At 32.2% G+C, this 17,377-nt stretch overlaps 3 long non-coding RNA genes across 3 annotated transcripts; 2 read left to right on the plus strand and 1 right to left on the minus strand.

Moving 5' to 3' along the window:
- The first annotated feature begins 3,194 nt into the window (after positions 1–3,194).
- LOC127858543 (uncharacterized) lies at positions 3,195–7,297 on the plus strand. Its single transcript, XR_008038962.1, has 4 exons — positions 3,195–3,251; positions 4,493–4,572; positions 4,992–5,213; positions 5,648–7,297. It is a non-coding gene; the product is annotated as an uncharacterized LOC127858543 (long non-coding RNA).
- A 1,549-nt stretch (positions 7,298–8,846) lies between these two features.
- Positions 8,847–13,495, plus strand: LOC127858549 (uncharacterized). Its single transcript, XR_008038963.1, has 3 exons — positions 8,847–10,068; positions 10,539–10,728; positions 11,547–13,495. It is a non-coding gene; the product is annotated as an uncharacterized LOC127858549 (long non-coding RNA).
- Positions 12,011–16,649, minus strand: LOC127858538 (uncharacterized). Its single transcript, XR_008038961.1, has 4 exons — positions 16,593–16,649; positions 15,272–15,351; positions 14,631–14,852; positions 12,011–14,196 (listed from the first exon to the last, which is right to left on the minus strand). It is a non-coding gene; the product is annotated as an uncharacterized LOC127858538 (long non-coding RNA).
- Positions 16,650–17,377: the final 728 nt, after the last annotated feature.

Raw genomic sequence — 17,377 nt, forward strand, 5'->3', positions numbered from 1 at the left:
AGCTGCGTTATTATCATTTTTTATGCAAGAGTAACTGAAATCCGGTAAAAATGAGACCAGTTTATATGCATAATAATTGGATTTGTCACCTTTTACGAGCCTTTAAGATTCTCTCTTATTTGGTTAATGAATGATTGCGTTGTGGTTCAATCTGAAATATGACACAAATGATGTTTAATATAACACTTCAGTACCCGATTGGGTAGAGTAAGTTTATTTTTGTATTACCTACCGACCATTATGTTTGTTGCAATCACTGTCTAGTGATTAAAATACAAAGTAGGATAATAAAGAAATGTTGTTAAAAGATCTGTGCCTTTACATGGAAAACCAGCGAAACCATTTGTTGAGTTTAAATCTCGATATTAGTTAAGCTGTCGTGCACCTGTATAAATGGTAGTTTTAGCTCAGGGATTATTTCTATGTTATAGAACGTCAATTAATGATGTTTTGAATAGATTTACTGAAACCATTCGCAGTGCTGCGGACGCGTTATTTTGTAAAACACGTGTTTATAATACTAACCCTAGTTTCAATGTAAATTAATGTTTAAAGAATGCAGAAAGGTTTGATAGCGAGTGCGATACTGCACGAAATGTGTACCACGACGCTTTACGTATTTTAACTCAAGTAAAACTGATATAAACAGAGAACGCTTATGTACTAGGAAGAGATTTTATAAGGACTTAATCCACAAGAAGAAAGCCTGTTGTTATGGGCAAAAAATGCTGGAGATTTAAATTTAAGAAAACACAAACCAATGCACTTTTGGCGATTTTTCAAATAAAAAATAGCGTCATTAAAAATAAAATATCTTTAAAAGAATTTACAACCTTAGTAGTAATATGTCTGTTTTGTGTAATACTGAAGCAGACGATTTCTGTTTAAATAATGATTTTAATTTTGAAAATTCTGTATTTCCTGAACTTGACGTGCCTATATCTGTTGAAGAATTTAAGTATGCAATAAAACATTTAAAACGAAATAAGTCATCGGGTAGCGATTGTATATTGAATTTTCAGTTCTGTGCGTTAACAAAACAGGTATATGTGCGGTTCGTTCATGCGTGTGGTTGTCACGTGAGTGATGGTCACTCAGGTGGACATAGGCGGGAATTTGCACGGGGTGTTCATTGTTTGGTCAGTTCTACGCTAGACTTCGATCAGTAAACTTGTGTTCGTCTACAAATATTACATCGTGTTGTCGACTTTAGCAGAACACAGGGTGTCCATGCTGCAAGATTTGGAACGCATCATAGAAAAGATAAGTGCTAAAAGAAATGTAAATCTGTTAAATCCCTTATACTGAATCTCGAGCATAATATCGAGTGTTACGAAGTAGTAACAGAGTTGAAACGATGTATATTTCAAGTAACAATTTCAGCACTAGAGAAAGCCGAGCAATTTACAAATAGAAATATTGATGGCACGTGACCGAAAATTCACAGGTCATTAATGGTAGAACACGACAAAAGCTTTCGAACTTACTGGGGAATAAATTGCTATTCTTTGTGGTGTTGTATACATTCTATATGTATATGTGTAAATGTTTTACGAGTCTGATGACGTAATGTTATTTGTAGAAAAATACAAGGTAGAGGCGATGGCATATAAAAAGGCGGAAACATAACGCCACGCGGCGCTCTTGACGGGTCATATCAGAAGCCGGAAGCTTCATCTAACATCACAACACAAGGGGCTGAAACTTAATTACCATTGAGACGCACAGGACTATGTTTCGAATATGGCGAACAGGGTCATCGGAAAGGAGCAGCTGGATGTTCAGCAAACAGCTCGACCAATAAGTTAAGTTAATTATGTATAGAACCCCGTTATCAGAAAATGGGTAGTTTCGTGTTCGTCGTAAAACGTAACGTACAGAAAGTTCCTAAAATTCGAACGTGATCAAAAGGATCCAAGTATAGTTCGCCGGTAAGTTGAAGGAAGGCCCACGCGGTTAAGCAGGAGACTACTGATAGTCAGTACATTTTCAATGTAGTAAATGGCGGTTATAAGTATATTTTTTCCAATGCAAAACGTGTTGTGTTTTGTGCTTAGTTGTGTGAAGACTGACTATTTTCTTGAATGCAGCGATATTTTGTCTTTCATGTTTGTGATGGGTTTAACGGTATTTGTATCGGGCTTTTTTCCCGATAAATGGACAGAAGGGGTTATAACCCCTTTGCATAAAAAAGGTGCAGTTAATGATGTAAATATCTATAGAGGGATTACCTTAGTCAGCTGCTTCGCAAAAAAATTACCACGATTTTAAATCAACGCATTGAAACATTTTGCAATACAAACACTATTATTTCGGATGCGCAGTTCGGATTTAGGAAAGGTTATTCAACTGTTGATGCTATTTTTATACTGATGTCAATTGTTCAAAATTATTTAAATGAAAATAAACGTGTGTATGTTATTAACGTCGATATGTTAAAATGTTTTGATAGTATATACCGCAATGGATTATGGTTAAAAATGTTTAAGTCTGCTATACAAGGAAAATTGCTTAGAATAGTGAAGGCTTTGTATGCAAACGTTAAGTCACGTTCAAGTTATTCAGATTAATATAGTTATGCTGTTGCACTGAGGCAAGGGGGGTAATGTCGCCGATGTTTTCATTTTATTTGTTGAAGACCTTGAACTTTTCCTTCAAGATAACATTAACTCTGGTTTGAATATAGATGATATTGTGTTGATTTTACTATAATTTGCTGATGACATGGCTATTTTAGGCAAGTCACCTGCTTTACAATGTTAATTATATTAAAGTTGTTGACAACTTTAACTGTTTAGGCACTGTGTCGAATTATAATGGAAGTTTCAAACTTAACCAGGAACATATGGTTGGTAAAGCCCTTAAGGCCATGAATACATTATTGTCTAAATCCAATGAATTTGACATAAAACCGAAAATACTTTGCCAGTTGTTTGACTCTTTTGTAGGTTCTATATTAAAGGGGCTTGTTCACACTTAAATTGCATTTTTTTGAAGTTTTTCATTTAATGCTTTAAATTGATAAATTTAAACATCGCAAACAACGTGCTCCAGTATAAAACAAAAATAAAATTAAAATAAGAAAGAAAAAGTAAGCCGCACCAAGGCTCGAACCACTGACCCTTGGATCGGTTTTTTCCCCGACTAAATATAGATTTTAAATATAAATTTAAATATAACACGCATTGTGACAGCAACAACAACAACAACAAATATGGCGGAATCTGTATTGTCAAACACGGAAGAAGAAGGTAAAATATGTTTTTTTATTGTAAAACTCAATAGTGCGTATGATTTTTTTTTATAAAAGTAGATTAAAATAGTATAACTGATCAAATGATTCGTTTTCGTTACATAAGTATATGCATATACATCACAGAACGCGTAAATACTGATTCTCTCGTTTACACTTATGTTACAGATAGAGACTAAAATTAAAAGCCAAGTTGAATACAGAATTAACTTTAGTATTCGCGCAAATAAATTAAATTTATCATTAGCCTTGGAGTACTGAGATCATTTAAACATTACAGTATCTTTTTCTTTCCTCATAACTGACAGTGACAACATTATTTGTTGGCAGGCAATTCAAGATGCTGTGCATTTATTGACATATTCATTATTGTGTGTTATATGACAATGAAATTTATTATTAACTAAAATGCATTTGAATGGTACTGGTAGTTTATTAATTTAAACCAAAACTCATAGTTAACCCTTTAAGCGCTGGAACCGAATTTTGAAGGCCTTTGCAAACAGTTTGGATCTAGATGAGACGCCACAAAACGTGGCGTCTCATCAGGATCCAAACTGTTTGCTATTCTGATAGTATTCTTTGAAACAAATCAAAGAAATGGCTAATTTTAGAAATTCAGCGGATGACATTTTAGCAGATGACAAATTTCCCAGCATGCAAAGGGTTAAAATGTATTTATATCAGTTTCTTCTGCACAGCTTTTTTATAAATAAACTGAATAACCAAAATATTTTTGAAAATAGTAACACAGTTTAGTAATTCATGGCATCAAATGCATGTAGCTGGCGCCAGACAACTCGCCCCAATACCAACTTGCCCCAAAACAAACTCGCATCAAACATATGGTCACTCGCTCCAACCAAGAGACAACTCGCCCCAATTTTTTTCGTGCATCTGATTGTTTCTTTATTTAAAGTATTGTATCTTTATATTCTTTGTTAATTTAGCAAAGCACGTATATATTTTGATAAATGTGTATTTCAACAGTACATTGTATTTTGAATAAATCAAATACAGGTCATCTGAAATGCATGTATCATTATATTTGTAAAAGCCAAGAATATTCTGGATATTCCTCTTTTTTCAATTGTTTTGAATATCCTCAAGATTTGATTTCCTGAATGTTGATGAACACTTATTAGATAATAATACGACATATTTACAACTCACTTTTTTAATAGAGACCATAAATAGTTTTAAAAAGTGGTTTAAATTGTGTATTTACTTTTTCAATAGGATACAACCATAATTAAACCAAGAAGTTTATGAAGAAGGGATCACTGGATTTTGTCACTTTGGTACAAGAAACAGAAAAGGTATACTTATTTAGCTGCATTTTTTCTGTTGATTTCATTTGAGAATATTGAAATAATTTGTAGATAATGTTTTCAGATATTCAGGCAAGTTGAGATTTCATTGAAAAAAATATATGTCATTTCACAATATTCTTGAATGGAAACAGAAAAAAACACAGTTCAACGCACTTATTGTTGATATATAAAACAAAGTCTTTGTATGTAAAACTGTGTTGCTACATGAGCAAACAATTTTAAAAAAGATCCTACACTACACTAGGTGAATATTGAAATTTTACAAAAATAACTGACAGGAATGTTTAAAAAATGTGTCATGAAAAATAAAAAATTCTATATGTACATGTAGCTACATCTTGTGTCAAAATTGTTATCTTTATGTTCAAAACATTTATTGTTAAATGCAGAAATGTCTTTTCAAGGATATCATAGACCACCTTACTTATACGGAAGCATAGGAGCTGTTGAAGGAAATTGCTGCCAGACAGTCAGCAGTTATCACTGACAGCCTGTCCTGGCCCAGCTTGGACCATCCTCAAGCTTACCATGATGGTGTGTTTGCAAGAATTGTCCATTTGGTAGACCATGATGAAGACCAGCTTTGTTGTGGCATGGCCTGACAATACTGTACAAGCCAGAGACCAGTATGTTTACTGTTGTTGAATAAGACCCATTTTTCATGTTTATTTTTCTGTGGGCCTGTTTAACAGAATTAATAATGCACTTTATCTATTTCAAATATGTTATTTTTCTGTGGACTTTTTAACGGAATTATTAATGCATTTTATCTATATCAAATATTTTACTTGTCTGTGGGCCTGTTTAACGGAATTAGTAATGCATTTTATCTTTATCAAATATTGTTGCTTGTAATATTAATATAGAACACGTTAAACTACTCATGTAATTGTCTCAGCTTAAAATCAAAAGTGTAGAAAATTTAACTCATTTACTGTCGAAACAGTGGCCATTATGTTCCTGCATCTTAAAAGTTGGACAATAACAGCTAATATATATAAATATATATAGATATATTTAGCAAGGGGTTTTTAGTTTTTTATGTGTTCATATTTTTCAGAAAAAGGGTTTAGTGGTGACTGATCCTCTCACCCTCCTTATCCAGGAAACATTTCGGAACAACGTGTTGGCACTGAAGATGTGGAGGACACAGATTGATCACAGTACATCCTTTGGATACATGGACACCTTCAACGTGACGACAACAAAACTGTACCTGCCTTTTTTTGAAAGGAAGTAGTTAATAAAATTATTGTTAACAGCTTTTTTAGTCTTGTTGTTTAAGAATGCTTGCAACATTTAAGTCGATAAACGGTTGTTTTAAATTTGAATCTTCAGTAATGCATTCTTTATTAAATGATGTAATCTTATTTCTTTCAATATAGTGTAAATAATAAGAACATAATTATCCTTTGTATACAAAATGAAAACCAAGTTTACTGTTCTATTAATCATTATTTATTTATCTTGTTCTTTTGTCAGAAATATTACAGGGGCATACATACAGTATTCCTTAAATAAAAGGGGCAGTTCTTAGAAAATTAACATGTATTTTAGCAATGCATATTCAAACTTTTTCCACATTTATAACCAGCAACAATATGTAAGTAGTATAATGTAACACAAATTAATACTATAAATTTACTACTGATTTTGCCGTGCCTGTCATCAAACATGTTTGACTGAAAGTTTCTTAAAAGATGTTATGTGGAAGACTAAATCAATCATTTAATAAATATTTGAGCCACGCTCTGGGAAAAGGGGGTTTAATGCATGTACTTAAGGTTGTCCAAGATTAGGCTGTGCAGACTGCACAGGCTAATCAGGGGCAACACTTTCCGCCTTATCTGGATTTTCTCTAAGAGACTCCATTTCAACAAAAAATACAATAAAGCAGCAATTGTCTGCCTGATTGGTATTATCAGCACATGTTAATCTCGTACGACAATTTACGCAGATGAATTAAGCCCCATTTTCCCAGGGCAAGGCTCACCTATTTAGGTTTTAGCTGTCTATATGCTCTTTAACTTTTGAATCATGATGCAGTTTCATATAATAATGTATTATGAGTTGTTTTAAATTGATGCATATTCTTTTGTTCAGTGTTGAACTCAACATGTATTATAATAAGGTGTTCACTTAACATTCTTGCAGTAATGTTTTGCTGTGTAATATACATGTAATAATAAATCAAAATTGAACAACTAGCTTCTTATTTCTTCATGTTATTTATTAAAACATTTTAAACCAAAACAACAAAATCCATCACATAATGAACACAAAACATAATACTTTATATTCATGAAACAAAACTATAATTGATAACATTTTGAATAAATGTTTCCAACTTTCAACATTTGACAGATCAAATTATTTCTGAATTCCACCAATTTTTTATTTATGGATAAACAGCACTTTATCATCTTTATGACAGTTTATGTAAGGCTTTTACAATAAATGGTTGTTTATAGACTGATAAACAATGGAAAACAATACATAATCTATATAAAGCATTGTGCTTTGATGTCATTGTTAATGGAACATAAACAAATGTGGTGTGCAGCACACACTCAACATTGACTATGGTAGCTTATACCTAAAAGAGTCAATAATTCCTGTTCATAGTCTTTACTTGTGACAAAAAATCAGGAAAACGCTGAGCCCAGTGTTTATTTAGCTATTTGCCAAACAAGGTTTTCACAAATTCTTCTGTTTCAGAGTGACCTATATCAAATACTTTGGATCCTCTATTGTAATAACAAAACAATTAATTCACCATGTTTGATCATGGGTTTCCCATAAAAAACTTAACACAAATCATGAAACTTCCGCTTGGGACAAACCAAAACATAATTTTTCGCGACCTTAATGTACAGGTTACACTATACTAAGTTTTACGCCTAGTTACAAATATTAAACATATTTAGATTTACTTCCGCGTCTTCGATTATTTTTTGTAAGATTAAGAGTCTCTGCACATCCTTTGAGAATCCAAACTGGAAGATATGCCCAAAATAACATACCACCAATTGAACGTTATTGTTTATGTTGTAATGACTTGGATTTAGAAGATGAATACCATTTTATAAGTATATGCCGATGTTACACTGATTGAAGGAAACAAATTATAAGCCGTTAATTTTATATAAACCCTTCTGTATATAAATTCCACAAGTTATTTGTTTTGTGTGACAACTCAGTTATTTATAAAGTATGTCAATATATCAAAGAAGCTCTTGTTATAAGAAATGCCATTCTTAATAAAACTCTTAAATAATTTCATTGCCGATTTTATAGTGTGTTAGTATGTGTATTCTAAAGTGTCTGTTTTAAGTTATGTAATGTTATTTTGTAATACCTAGTTACGTGCCAGAAAATAATATGTATAATATAGTATGAAGACGATGTACTTGTGTATAAATCTGAATAAAGTATCTGTCTGTCTGTGTGTCTGTCTGTGTGTCTGTCTGTGTGTCTGTCTGTGTGTCTGTGTGTCTGTCTGTGTGTCTGTGTGTCTGTGTGTCTGTGTGTCTGTGTGTCTGTGTGTCTGTGTGTCTGTGTGTCTGTCTGTGTGTCTGTCTGTGTGTCTGTCTGTGTGTCTGTGTGTCTGTGTGTCTGTGTGTCACAGACACACAGACACACAGACACACAGACAGACACACAGACAGACAGATACTTTATTCAGATTTATACACAAGTACATCGTCTTCATACTATATTATACATATTATTTTCTGGCACGTAACTAGGTATTACAAAATAACATTACATAACTTAAAACAGACACTTTAGAATACACATACTAACACACTATAAAATCGGCAATGAAATTATTTAAGAGTTTTATTAAGAATGGCATTTCTTATAACAAGAGCTTCTTTGATATATTGACATACTTTATAAATAACTGAGTTGTCACACAAAACAAATAACTTGTGGAATTTATATACAGAAGGGTTTATATAAAATTAACGGCTTATAATTTGTTTCCTTCAATCAGTGTAACATCGGCATATACTTATAAAATGGTATTCATCTTCTAAATCCAAGTCATTACAACATAAACAATAACGTTCAATTGGTGGTATGTTATTTTGGGCATATCTTCCAGTTTGGATTCTCAAAGGATGTGCAGAGACTCTTAATCTTACAAAAAATAATCGAAGACGCGGAAGTAAATCTAAATATGTTTAATATTTGTAACTAGGCGTAAAACTTAGTATAGTGTAACCTGTACATTAAGGTCGCGAAAAATTATGTTTTGGTTTGTCCCAAGCGGAAGTCATTCGCTTGTCATTTTTTCATAGAACGTATTTGGAGAAAGAAACAGAAATCCAGTTAGTTTTATACATTAATAGGAATCAGTAAATTATAACTAGCAGAACTAACCCCACCAGCCATATATAGAAACAGAAGGTCGTGAATAACACATATTCAGACGTCATCTTCTACTACTATACAAAAGCTATAAGAATAATGATTGTATTCATAGAATAAAATAAACTGTAACTTGCTTGTTACGAGTAAAAGTTATTAAAAATACCCCGCGTGACAGGAGGTTACATATTCAAAACAGCTTTTAAATTGTTTATACATTATCTTATACAGTACTATTATTCATTTTACCGTACCACTCTTGTTAAAATTGTCAACAAGTCTGCATTTGAACTCTCTAATAAAACTATTGACTAGTACAACGTTTGGTTTTTCAAATACATAACCAAATCCAAAATTATTTAACATATTCTTGACATTTGAGACCCAGTTTGTATAATATTTATTACACTCATTCAAGGCTTGTTTGTGCACAGTGTGCATAATAATATTTTTTTTGTTCAGAACTTTTGACCAATATTTGATAATTTTACCAAACCTATTTACATACAATGGATATCTACCCAATGCTCCATAAACAGCAACACTACATGTTTTTATTTTCACTTGTAGCAAGCGTTTGCAACATTTTAAATGTATTCGTTCTATATCATCGGACATCGTGAAACCCCATACTTCTGGAGTATAATTTAAAGGGGCTTGTTCACACTTTGATAAATTGACAAAATTTAAAAAAATTGTTTCGGATTTGCAAATTTTCATTGTAGTTATGATATTTTCTTTAAAAAAAAATACCAAATTGTTTCCATGCTCTAAAATTTTCATTAAATGCAACTTTTGACGATTTGAAAACCTGAAAATTATAAAGCGTCTCAAACGCGAAATGAGTTATTTTTAGTCAGAAATTGTGAATGGGATCCCAACTAGTATACCAGAATGCAGCATGCCCATGCGCGCTGCGCTTATCCGCTTTGGGTTTACAAACAATGCATCTCATTTCTGTGATCGAAAAAAGAGAAACAAAAGCCGGAGCCAGCGACATCGCTCGAATTTATTCAATCTTGGCGACAAGACTAAGTGTTTGCAGAACCATAGGAGGATCGTTGGAAGAGACGAAGACAGGGTAATGGCTTAAACACACGAAATGTAAGTCATATTTTAGAAGCTACGTTTAGTTTTTGGCAAGTGTTGCCTGTTTACAAAGGAATTTTAGCAAAAGTTTGGATAGGTATTTAGTTTTATTGTCTGCAACGAAACCAGATACGCACTGATAACATAATTTGTTCATTGCGCGTTTTAAAATAAGCCTTTATGTCCCTATGCCAAGATGTTCGTATCAACTTAATGAATTCGTTATAACTTACAAGGAACACTGTCTCCAACACGAGTCAAATGAAGCATGAAATTAATGATAAATGATGAATGATTAATTTATTCGGTATATATTACATTATAAAATATACTGGTATGCAAATGTATGTTATATTATGTAATCAATTATCATGAAATGATAATATGATTACACAGTTTATTCCCTGATTTTAATATCAATTTTGTTGTTTTTTTAAATTGATATGTGATCAATTTTATGCTCTAAAACAAACCTTCTTTTTAAGGTATTTAGGAAGACGTGCATTCCAAACTATTGCAAGTTTGACTGTTCAGCATAATGTTAGATCAACAAACTCTTCACCTATGCACGATCATCAGCCCCAGCCAGGTCCTGGCCTGTCATTTGTGTCACAAGGAAGTACCACACCTGGTCATGTGTCAGATATTTGAGAGATAACTAACATCTTACTTAGAGTATGCAAACAACCCTGTCTTAGCATATTTTAATTGATAAAATAAAATATTTATATTCAATAAGATTCTATGTGCTTCCTAAAGTTCCTTGGTAATATAATTGCTTTTTTTACAAGAAACTTTATATGTTATGAAAACCAGAGGATATCCGATAGCTGGTTTGTTTTCTGAACCGTTCAGATAACTTGCATGTTGATTGGTCATGAAATTATTTCAATGCCATTCTCCTCCAATCTCTAGTAGTACAGTAATTGGCAGTTAGTGACTCAAGTATGATAACTTCATCATATAATAAGCTCATAGTCATACTGGTGAATCAAGAAGCCAAGAAAAGTATTGGTAGGTTAATAAGTTAATACTGGTGAATCAAGTAGCCCAGAAAAGTATTGGTTGGTTCATAAGTTAATACTGGTGAATCAAGAAGCCCAGAAAAGTATTGGTAGGTTCATAAGTTAATACTGGTGAATCAAGTAGCCCAGAAAAGTATTGGTAGGTTCATAAGTTAATACTGGTGAATCAAGTAGCCCAGAAAAGTATTGGTAGGTTCATAAGTTAATACTGGTGAATCAAGTAGCCCAGAAAAGTATTGGTAGGTTTATAAGTTAATACTGGTGAATCAAGTAGCCCAGAAAAGTATTGGTAGGTTCATAAGTTAATACTGGTGAATCAAGTAGCCCAGAAAAGTATTGGTATGTTACCTGATTGGCATGATATGAATAAAATAATGTTTAAAATAGCAAACAACTTTCATACATAGTTTTTATGATAAGTTTTAGTGTACATTTCAAAATTACAAATATGCTTATATGTTATTTCAGAGTAAATTGAAGGCAGCCAACAATTGGACGGTGGTGCCAATCAATGAAAAGAAGGGATACACGTACATGCACTGAGTACACAGAGATCATCAAGGAAAAAAGCCTTCGATCAAAGTTCCTTTTTGATTCAGCTTATCCAAAGCTGATTGCCTCTACAATTGCCCCTTATATATCCACCTGCGGCTAATGAGGAGCTGCAATATCCAATAGGTCAAGGGCAAGCAACCCGGAAACAATATGAAGATTTACTCATACAAATTGGTACATGGTGTATGTAACTATGTTGTTTTAACTAACTTCAACATACCATTATTATGAATTAAAAAAATGACAAAGCTGAAATCAATGATAACCGACTATGGGTAGGAACATGTTGTGTGAATTTGGCAGCATGGTTTTATAGGACGTATACCTTTGAGTATGAAAGTGCATGTGTGACCCTGGCTGTGTTTTCAGTCAGTAGATGACTTTAGTGTTTGAAATGATGCTTGAATTTATTTGTGTAATATGAAGGCGTGACCAAATGTGTGGCATTATGGTCGACTGTCCTGTCATCATCATGGTGATAAAATGTGATTTTAATAAGTGAACTGCTTATAAACATAGGGCAGAAATATCATTGATAAAATACTGATGAACATAGCATACAAGTGCCCTTAAATGCCATGAGAATATGTAGTTGAGTTTTAAGTGTGTAAGGTATTGTGAATTTTGTTAATTGTTTTGTTATAAAAATATAGGATCCAAAGTATACAATCATAGATTACTCTGAAAAAGAAGAATAAGTCTGGCAAATAACTACATAAATAATGGGCCAAGTTCCAGATTTTTTTTTTCATAAGTCAAGACTATTAACAGGAATTGTTGACTCTTATAGGTGTTATGTTTCATGATTTGTGTTAAGTTTTTTATGGGAAACCCATGATCAAACATGGTGAATTAATTGTTTTGTTATTACAATAGAGGATCCAAAGTATTTGATATAGGTCACTCTGAAACAGAAGAATTTGTGAAAACCTTGTTTGGCAAATAGCTAAATAAACACTGGGCTCAGCGTTTTCCTGATTTTTTGTCACAAGTAAAGACTATGAACAGGAATTATTGACTCTTTTAGGTATAAGCTACCATAGTCAATGTTGAGTGTGTGCTGCACACCACATTTGTTTATGTTCCATTAACAATGACATCAAAGCACAATGCTTTATATAGATTATGTATTGTTTTCCATTGTTTATCAGTCTATAAACAACCATTTATTGTAAAAGCCTTACATAAACTGTCATAAAGATGATAAAGTGCTGTTTATCCATAAATAAAAAATTGGTGGAATTCAGAAATAATTTGATCTGTCAAATGTTGAAAGTTGGAAACATTTATTCAAAATGTTATCAATTATAGTTTTGTTTCATGAATATAAAGTATTATGTTTTGTGTTCATTATGTGATGGATTTTGTTGTTTTGGTTTAAAATGTTTTAATAAATAACATGAAGAAATAAGAAGCTAGTTGTTCAATTTTGATTTATTATTACATGTATATTACACAGCAAAACATTACTGCAAGAATGTTAAGTGAACACCTTATTATAATACATGTTGAGTTCAACACTGAACAAAAGAATATGCATCAATTTAAAACAACTCATAATACATTATTATATGAAACTGCATCATGATTCAAAAGTTAAAGAGCATATAGACAGCTAAAACCTAAATAGGTGAGCCTTGCCCTGGGAAAATGGGGCTTAATTCATCTGCGTAAATTGTCGTACGAGATTAACATGTGCTGATAATACCAATCAGGCAGACAATTGCTGCTTTATTGTATTTTTTGTTGAAATGGAGTCTCTTAGAGAAAATCCAGATAAGGCGGAAAGTGTTGCCCCTGATTAGCCTGTGCAGTCTGCACAGCCTAATCTTGGACAACCTTAAGTACATGCATTAAACCCCCTTTTCCCAGAGCGTGGCTCAAATATTTATTAAATGATTGATTTAGTCTTCCACATAACATCTTTTAAGAAACTTTCAGTCAAACATGTTTGATGACAGGCACGGCAAAATCAGTAGTAAATTTATAGTATTAATTTGTGTTACATTATACTACTTACATATTGTTGCTGGTTATAAATGTGGAAAAAGTTTGAATATGCATTGCTAAAATACATGTTAATTTTCTAAGAACTGCCCCTTTTATTTAAGGAATACTGTATGTATGCCCCTGTAATATTTCTGACAAAAGAACAAGATAAATAAATAATGATTAATAGAACAGTAAACTTGGTTTTCATTTTGTATACAAAGGATAATTATGTTCTTATTATTTACACTATATTGAAAGAAATAAGATTACATCATTTAATAAAGAATGCATTACTGAAGATTCAAATTTAAAACAACCGTTTATCGACTTAAATGTTGCAAGCATTCTTAAACAACAAGACTAAAAAAGCTGTTAACAATAATTTTATTAACTACTTCCTTTCAAAAAAAGGCAGGTACAGTTTTGTTGTCGTCACGTTGAAGGTGTCCATGTATCCAAAGGATGTACTGTGATCAATCTGTGTCCTCCACATCTTCAGTGCCAACACGTTGTTCCGAAATGTTTCCTGGATAAGGAGGGTGAGAGGATCAGTCACCACTAAACCCTTTTTCTGAAAAATATGAACACATAAAAAACTAAAAACCCCTTGCTAAATATATCTATATATATTTATATATATTAGCTGTTATTGTCCAACTTTTAAGATGCAGGAACATAATGGCCACTGTTTCGACAGTAAATGAGTTAAATTTTCTACACTTTTGATTTTAAGCTGAGACAATTACATGAGTAGTTTAACGTGTTCTATATTAATATTACAAGCAACAATATTTGATAAAGATAAAATGCATTACTAATTCCGTTAAACAGGCCCACAGACAAGTAAAATATTTGATATAGATAAAATGCATTAATAATTCCGTTAAAAAGTCCACAGAAAAATAACATATTTGAAATAGATAAAGTGCATTATTAATTCTGTTAAACAGGCCCACAGAAAAATAAACATGAAAAATGGGTCTTATTCAACAACAGTAAACATACTGGTCTCTGGCTTGTACAGTATTGTCAGGCCATGCCACAACAAAGCTGGTCTTCATCATGGTCTACCAAATGGACAATTCTTGCAAACACACCATCATGGTAAGCTTGAGGATGGTCCAAGCTGGGCCAGGACAGGCTGTCAGTGATAACTGCTGACTGTCTGGCAGCAATTTCCTTCAACAGCTCCTATGCTTCCGTATAAGTAAGGTGGTCTATGATATCCTTGAAAAGACATTTCTGCATTTAACAATAAATGTTTTGAACATAAAGATAAAAATTTTGACACAAGATGTAGCTACATGTACATATAGAATTTTTTATTTTTCATGACACATTTTTTAAACATTCCTGTCAGTTATTTTTGTAAAATTTCAATATTCACCTAGTGTAGTGTAGGATCTTTTTTAAAATTGTTTGCTCATGTAGCAACACAGTTTTACATACAAAGACTTTGTTTTATATATCAACAATAAGTGCGTTGAACTGTGTTTTTTTCTGTTTCCATTCAAGAATATTGTGAAATGACATATATTTTTTTCAATGAAATCTCAACTTGCCTGAATATCTGAAAACATTATCTACAAATTATTTCAATATTCTCAAATGAAATCAACAGAAAAAATGCAGCTAAATAAGTATACCTTTTCTGTTTCTTGTACCAAAGTGACAAAATCCAGTGATCCCTTCTTCATAAACTTCTTGGTTTAATTATGGTTGTATCCTATTGAAAAAGTAAATACACAATTTAAACCACTTTTTAAAACTATTTATGGTCTCTATTAAAAAAGTGAGTTGTAAATATGTCGTATTATTATCTAATAAGTGTTCATCAACATTCAGGAAATCAAATCTTGAGGATATTCAAAACAATTGAAAAAAGAGGAATATCCAGAATATTCTTGGCTTTTACAAATATAATGATACATGCATTTCAGATGACCTGTATTTGATTTATTCAAAATACAATGTACTGTTGAAATACACATTTATCAAAATATATACGTGCTTTGCTAAATTAACAAAGAATATAAAGATAAAATACTTTAAATAAAGAAACAATCAGATGCACGAAAAAAATTGGGGCGAGTTGTCTCTTGGTTGGAGCGAGTGACCATATGTTTGATGCGAGTTTGTTTTGGGGCAAGTTGGTATTGGGGCGAGTTGTCTGGCGCCAGCTACATGCATTTGATGCCATGAATTACTAAACTGTGTTACTATTTTCAAAAATATTTTGGTTATTCAGTTTATTTATAAAAAAGCTGTGCAGAAGAAACTGATATAAATACATTTTAACCCTTTGCATGCTGGGAAATTTGTCATCTGCTAAAATGTCATCCGCTGAATTTCTAAAATTAGCCATTTCTTTGATTTGTTTCAAAGAATACTATCAGAATAGCAAACAGTTTGGATCCTGATGAGACGCCACGTTTTGTGGCGTCTCATCTAGATCCAAACTGTTTGCAAAGGCCTTCAAAATTCGGTTCCAGCGCTTAAAGGGTTAACTATGAGTTTTGGTTTAAATTAATAAACTACCAGTACCATTCAAATGCATTTTAGTTAATAATAAATTTCATTGTCATATAACACACAATAATGAATATGTCAATAAATGCACAGCATCTTGAATTGCCTGCCAACAAATAATGTTGTCACTGTCAGTTATGAGGAAAGAAAAAGATACTGTAATGTTTAAATGATCTCAGTACTCCAAGGCTAATGATAAATTTAATTTATTTGCGCGAATACTAAAGTTAATTCTGTATTCAACTTGGCTTTTAATTTTAGTCTCTATCTGTAACATAAGTGTAAACGAGAGAATCAGTATTTACGCGTTCTGTGATGTATATGCATATACTTATGTAACGAAAACGAATCATTTGATCAGTTATACTATTTTAATCTACTTTTATAAAAAAAAATCATACGCACTATTGAGTTTTACAATAAAAAAACATATTTTACCTTCTTCTTCCGTGTTTGACAATACAGATTCCGCCATATTTGTTGTTGTTGTTGTTGCTGTCACAATGCGTGTTATATTTAAATTTATATTTAAAATCTATATTTAGTCGGGGAAAAAACCGATCCAAGGGTCAGTGGTTCGAGCCTTGGTGCGGCTTACTTTTTCTTTCTTATTTTAATTTTATTTTTGTTTTATACTGGAGCACGTTGTTTGCGATGTTTAAATTTATCAATTTAAAGCATTAAATGAAAAACTTCAAAAAAATGCAATTTAAGTGTGAACAAGCCCCTTTAATATAGAACCTACAAAAGAGTCAAACAACTGGCAAAGTATTTTCGGTTTTATGTCAAATTCATTGGATTTAGACAATAATGTATTCATGGCCTTAAGGGCTTTACCAACCATATGTTCCTGGTTAAGTTTGAAACTTCCATTATAATTCGACACAGTGCCTAAACAGTTAAAGTTGTCAACAACTTTAATATAATTAACATTGTAAAGCAGGTGACTTGCCTAAAATAGCCATGTCATCAGCAAATTATAGTAAAATCAACACAATATCATCTATATTCAAACCAGAGTTAATGTTATCTTGAAGGAAAAGTTCAAGGTCTTCAACAAATAAAATGAAAACATCGGCGACATTACCCCCCTTGCCTCAGTGCAACAGCATAACTATATTAATCTGAATAACTTGAACGTGACTTAACGTTTGCATACAAAGCCTTCACTATTCTAAGCAATTTTCCTTGTATAGCAGACTTAAACATTTTTAACCATAATC

Source organism: Dreissena polymorpha, chromosome 1 (assembly GCF_020536995.1).
Source record: "Dreissena polymorpha isolate Duluth1 chromosome 1, UMN_Dpol_1.0, whole genome shotgun sequence".
NCBI lineage: Eukaryota > Metazoa > Mollusca > Bivalvia > Myida > Dreissenidae > Dreissena > Dreissena polymorpha.